We start from the raw sequence: 6,540 nt of genomic DNA, 5'->3' as shown, positions 1-6,540 counted from the left end.
TAAATACTCTGCATCAATGTGGGTGATTAATAGCCAGCAGAAGCCAGCACTTGCAGTATGTGTGTGTTACTATTTGGATCAGTTCCCTGTGAATCCCTGTGGAGGTTTACTATTATTGATGAATTCTAAAAAGAAACACTGATTATATTTATAAGCTGATCTGTCCCTTTGGGCTAGTGATACCCTTAGATTGTATTAAATTCAGAGGTTTCACTTTTACTTGATTAAATTACGACGAGGACTTCGACTGGGCCGCATCAGGAGGATGTCGGGTCCCCACCCACCTCACAGAGAAAATGACGATGGCTGGAGTTTTGAGCTGGAGCCCCAGGAGTCCACACGCAGGAGAAGCACGCAGAGGAGAGCGACAGCACCGTAGACATGGCAGAGGCCCGGAAAGAGAGATGCATGTTTGCCTGATATTCAGAGCTGGCTTTGTGGAGCGAGCAGAGCAGCTGAGCCTGGAGAGAAACAAGCCCCGGGAGAGAGATGAGACTTAGCCCAGCCTCCAGCTGATGCTGGAAGAAGCTGGGACCACGGAGCCTTAGGAGGAAGAGGAAGCCTGAGCCCTGGCAGATGTCGGCAGCCCTCTTGCTCCAACACGTAGCAACAGACTTCGGTGAGAAAGTAGCTTTATGCCTGGTAACTGTAAGCTTCTATGCCAAATACATACCCTTTATAAAAGCCAACGGATTTCTGGCATTTTGCGTCAGCACCCCTTTGACTGACTAATGCAATTCCCAAAAGTCCTGCTCCCCTTAAATTTTTTTTATCCCCACCCCCCAAGATGGCTCCCTCATCTGCTCATTGTCCTCAGGTGGCACCAGGAACCACACCCAGGACCTCCCGTGTGGGAGGCAGGCACTCAGTTGTTTAATCCATATCCGCTCCCTCCCTTTTTTTATTTATAAATTAATTTACATTTGTATATAGATAGAATCATATAATATGTTACACCGTATATTTGGTTCATAGTAACGCAATCATACATTATTTGTCCTTTTATGTCTGGCTTGCTTCACTCAACATAATGTCCTACAGGTTCATCATGTTGTCATATGCTTCACGACTTCATTTCTTCTTACAGCTGCATAATATTCCATTTTGTGAATACACCACAGTTTATCCATTCATTGGTTGATGGACACCTGGGTTGTTTCCAACTTCTGGCAATCATGAATAACGCCTCTGTGAACATTGGTGTGCAGATGTCTGTTCGTGTCCCTGCTCTCAGTTCTGGGTATAAACCCAGTAGTGGTACTGCAGGGTCACGTGGCAAATCTATATTCAATTACTTTAGGAACTGCCAAACAGTCCTCCACAGTGGCTGTGCCATTCTGCATTCCCACCAGCAGTGAATAAGTGTTCCTATCTCTCCACATCCTCTCCAACATTTGTAGTTCTCTCTCTTTTTAATAGTGGTCATTCTGATAGGTGTGAAATGATATCTCATTGTACTTTTGATTTGCATTTCCCTAATCATTAGTGATGTTGAATATTTTTTCATGTTTTTTTTTTTTTGACATTTGTACTTCTTTTTTGGACAAATGTCTACTCAAGTCTTTTGCCCATTTTTAAATTGGATCATTTGTCTTTTTATTGTTGAATTGTAACATCTCTTTTTATATCATGGATATTAGACCCTTATCGGACATATAATTTCCAAATATTTTCTCCCATTGAGTCGGCTACCTTTTCACCCTTTTGACAAAGTCCTGTGAGATGCAAAAGTGTTTAATTTTGAGAAGGTCCCATTTATCTATTTTTTTCTTTTGTTGCTTGTGCTTTGGTTTTAAAATCCAAGAAACCACCACTTACTACAAGGTCTTGAAGATATTTCCCTACATTTTCTTCTGGTAGTTTTTTGGCCCTGGCTTTTATATTTGAGTCTTTTATCCATTTTGACTTGTTTCTTGCATAGGGTGAGATAGGGGCCCTCTTGCATTCTTTTGGTTATGGAGACCCAGTTCTCCCAGCACCATTTGTTGAAGAGACAGTTTTGTCCTGTCAACATGGGCGTGATAGATTTGTTGAAAACCATTTGGTAGCAGAGGTGAGGGTTTATTTCTGGACTCAAATCAATTCCACTGATTGACATGTTGATCTTTATGCCAGTACCATGCTGTTTTGACCACTGTAGGACTGTAATATATTTCAAGGTCAGGCAGTGAAATTCCTCCTGTCTTGCTCTTCTTCTTTAGAAGGCTTTTGGCTATTCAGATGCACTTTCCCTTCCAAATGAATTTGGAAATTGTCTTTTCTACTTCTGTAAAGTAGGATGTTGGAATTTTGATTGGTATTGCATTGACTCTATAAATCAGTTTGACTAGGACTGACATCTTTACGATATTTAGTCTTCCAATCCATGGATGTGGAATGTCTTTCCATTTGTTTAGGTCTTTTAAAATTTCTTTAGCATTGTTTTGTAGTTTTTTGCAGATAGGTCCAGTACTTCTTTGGTTAAATTGATTCCTAGGTATTTAAGTCTTCCTTTTTTTTTTCAGTTAAAAGGTGATTTATTGTGAAAATTTTTTGAGTTGTGTCTATGATTTAAGGCAAGTTTTCCCATACCTAATTTTTCTGGTTGTTCTGAGTAAAGTTATGTACTATTGAGCCTGTTTAAAGGCTTAAACTTAAAAGTTGTAGATGGAACATTTTCCATTTTTCTTTTTTTAAAAATCATTTGGTACTTTAGTTGAGTATTTTTGTTATTATTGTAAATGGAATTTCCCCCCGATTTCCTCCTCAGACTGTTCAGTACTAATGTACAAACACATTACTGATTTCTGCAAGTTGAACTGGTGTCCTGCCACTTTGTGGAACTAATTTATTAGCTCAAGTAGCTTTTTGTAGACATTTCAGAATATTCTAGATATAGGATCATGTCATCTGCAAATAGTGAGAGTTTTACTTTCTGTTTTCCTATTTGGATGCCTTTCAAGTTTTTTTTTCCTTGTTTCATTGCCCTGGCTAGACCGTCTAGCACAACGTTGAACAGCAATGGTGACAGTGGGCGCCCTTGTCTTGTTCCCAATCCTAAGAAGGAAAGCTTTCAACTTTCCCCATTGAGTATGATGTTGGCTGTGGGTTTTTCATTATGCCTTTTATCACATTGAGGAACTTTCCCTCTATTCCTATCTTTTTAATTTTTTTTTAATCAAGAAAGGATGCTGGACTTTGTAAAATGCCTTTTCTGCGTCATTGAGATTATCATGTGTTTTTTTCCCCTTCAATTTGTTAATGTGGTGTATTACTGTTACTGGATTTTATTTAGGTTCTTGACTACACTGCAGAAATGAATTTCAAGAGCATGTTGGGTGAGTTAGGCCAGTCATTTATTCAGGCATGGAGGGATGAGAAATGGGAGAAAATAACAGATCAGGGGGCTCAGGTAGAGAGGAAGGGGCTGAAAAGTGATAGAGCAGGCTGATTTACAGGCTACAATTCCCCATTATAGGCTATAAATGCCCAGGTTTTATTTGCATGGCCCCATGGCAGAAGAAAACCAGTGAGAGCGTGTGCAGAGGGCAGGCACAAGGGTCCCCAGGCAAGAGCGCGTGCTCGTTCAGGCCGTGCACTTGGCTTTCTGAACTGTTAATTATTCCACCCCTTGCTAGCGGCAGGGGAGGAGTTTCAGCTGTTTGCTGTTTTGATTGATCACCTCACCCATCACTTCCCCTGTGAGGGCCTGTATTAGTCAGCCAAAGGGGTGCTGAGGCAAATACCAGAAATTGGTTGGTTTTTATAAAGGGTATTCATTTGGAGTAGGAGCTTACAGTTACCAGGCCATAAAGCGTAAGTCACTTCCCTCACCAAAGTCTATTGTCACGTGTTGGAGCAAGATGGCTGCCAACATCAGCCAGGGTTCAGGCTTCCTGGGTTCCTCCCTTCCTGGGGTTTGCTTCTCTCTGGGCTCAGCTCCTCTGTTTTCTCCACAAGGGGCTCTCTAGGCTTTGCCTTTCTCTACAATATCAACTGTAGACTATCAGGTGAACGGCTCTGTCTCTTTCCCCAGGGCTCCAGCTTAAGACTTCAGCATCAAACCCCAACATCAAAACTCCAACATTAAGAACCCTCAACTCTGTCCTTTTCTATGCCTTTTATCTGTGAGTCCTCATCCACCAAGGGACAGGAACTCAATGCCTTAATGACGTGGCCCAATCAAAGCCCTCATCATAACTCAGTCATGCTCAGGTACAGACCAGATGACAAACATAATCCAATACCTATTTTTGGAATTCACAACCATATCACACTGCTACAGAGCCCAGTGATAAAGTCCTTGGGGATATCTGGGGCTTTTCTGGCTTCCAGACAAAGTCTTTGTTCTGGATGGTAGGGTCTTGTGGGATGGGGTCTTCCAGCAGTCATCTTGGGGTTCTGATGTCCACATGGACTCTCTGACAGGTTCCAGGTCCATCTATTGATTCTTATCTTACTAGCCTGCTTCATTCCACCCTCGGAGAGCTTACACCTTTAATCTTAGAGGGGTGCTGAAGGGAGATGATCTTTCTTCTGTAGCCACTTCCTGCTGGTTAGGGACAGTAGGCCCTACCTGACGAGGGGTAAACCCTCCTGCTATTCTATCTCAGTTGGAGGAAAATGGATCTGGCACCCTGGACAAAGCTGGATGAAGTTCCCATATAGCTAACAAGATGTCAATTCTGGAAGAAATAAACTTGATTAGAATTTTGGAAATATACAGTCCCACTAAGAGGACACTGGACCACAGAAGTAGAAAAGGCCAGGTGCCTGCAAAGGCTGCATTTTCCCAAAGTTGGTAAGAAAGATTATTCTTCTTTCAGTGGAATGGAAAGAAGCATTGCCCTTTTTAATTAAATTAAAGGAGGCAAAAACAGACATGGTTTCTTAAAGAGATGTCTGGTTTGCCCTCCCCCTAGCAACAGGCATTTGGCCTAGAGTTAGAGGGAACGGCTGACTTTTACATAGAATTACTTAGCTTTTTCTCTTGAAGAGGGATTTCAGGCCATCCAATGACTGGCATTCGTGCATCCCATCAGGTGCTTCTGGTGAGCTGGCATATCCTGGGCAGCTGGCTTCACTCGGGATTAGTACACAAAGTGGGAAATTCCTCTAACTTTAATAGCTGTGGGAGTGATCAGAACTCCAGGGTAAAGTTTCCTACATTTTAGCTCTAATTGAGATCGTGGCTTCTTTTCTTGCCAAGTTTTGATCAGAACCTGGTTTGCAGGTTTTGAGTGAGGAAAGGTTGTCCATGGACCATTTCAAAGGGGCTAAGCTGAAGTGACCACCTCATTTGCTGTTTCCCTTTGGTGGGAAATCACTTACCCCTGGTAGGATGGCATGTGGATCTGCCAGTCCTCTCCAGGGTATGAGTGGCACAGGTTTTAGAACAAGGGCTAAGAGGGACGCCTGGGTTAAGAACATTCATTAACTACTTAGAAAATGGAGTTTACCAGGACTTTTAAAATGTTTAATGCTTTTCTGCATATGATCTAGAATAGAAAAGATATCTCCATAATCAGGCATAAGTCTAGAATAGGACATAGGTACAGAACTTACCACTGGCTAAATATACTACCCAATGCATATGTTTCTCTTTGAGCTGTAATTAATAGATTTAAGTCACAGGTTGGTAATACCTTACATGTTACATCTCCCTGGGAGCAGGCCACAATGCCAATTGTGCTTAAGTTTTACTCACAGTACTCTGGTGATCATTGCTCCACTTGGTATGTCCTTCATGCAGCAGCATCGCTGACCCTAGAGAGAGGTTAGGAAAGGAGGTTCCAGGGTTCCACCAGCCTGATGCCTAGCACCCTTCAGCCCTATGAAACAGTGCCAGCCTGGGGGCGATGTCCATTGTACATCTGGCTGTATTGAGCCATCCTTGGCTGCTGCAGGAGTTTGAAACTGCGACACAGTCTCCACTGACTCCAGAAGCACAACCAGAGATGTATAGATAACCTTTATTGTTTCTGGGGTCAGTGACCAACCCAGCCAATAACGCAAGTGGAGAGGCAGCCTGCAGTGTATTGGAGGCCTGATCTGACTACACAAGAGAGTTTGACAAAGCTGAAGTCTATCTCTTGATTTTTATACATTTTAAAACATTTCCAATGCAATGTGCTACATATCAAATGATCTTTTTAGTGCTTTACTTTTCACTTTTACACTTTTACTATGAAGACATTAACTAGCAGGTATTTTACTTTAGCAGTAGAGGAAAAACTACTTTTTCCATTTTAAAAATGAAAACTGAAGATTCCCAAGGGCATCAAGGGAATTTTTCATTACCACCTCTTGAATATGCGCATTGAGGTGACTTCCAGACAGGTTTCACTGGTATGAAGTTGCTTTTTGCCATTAATATCTTTTTAGGTTTCTAGTTAATAATGGCTACTCAGAACTAGCCATTTAAATGCTTCAGTTTAGAAGATGTTTTACAAACTCTTTATAATTGGCCACAACCACATAGACTGGCTAATTTACCTTAGATTACAGTTAGCAACCAATGGAATTTACTTTACGCATTTAAGAGAGGACAGATCTACACTT

The sequence above is a fragment of the Dasypus novemcinctus genome, chromosome 21 (assembly GCF_030445035.2).
Source record: "Dasypus novemcinctus isolate mDasNov1 chromosome 21, mDasNov1.1.hap2, whole genome shotgun sequence".
Classification (NCBI taxonomy): Eukaryota; Metazoa; Chordata; class Mammalia; order Cingulata; family Dasypodidae; genus Dasypus; species Dasypus novemcinctus.
Note: the sequence above shows the minus strand (reverse complement) of the source record.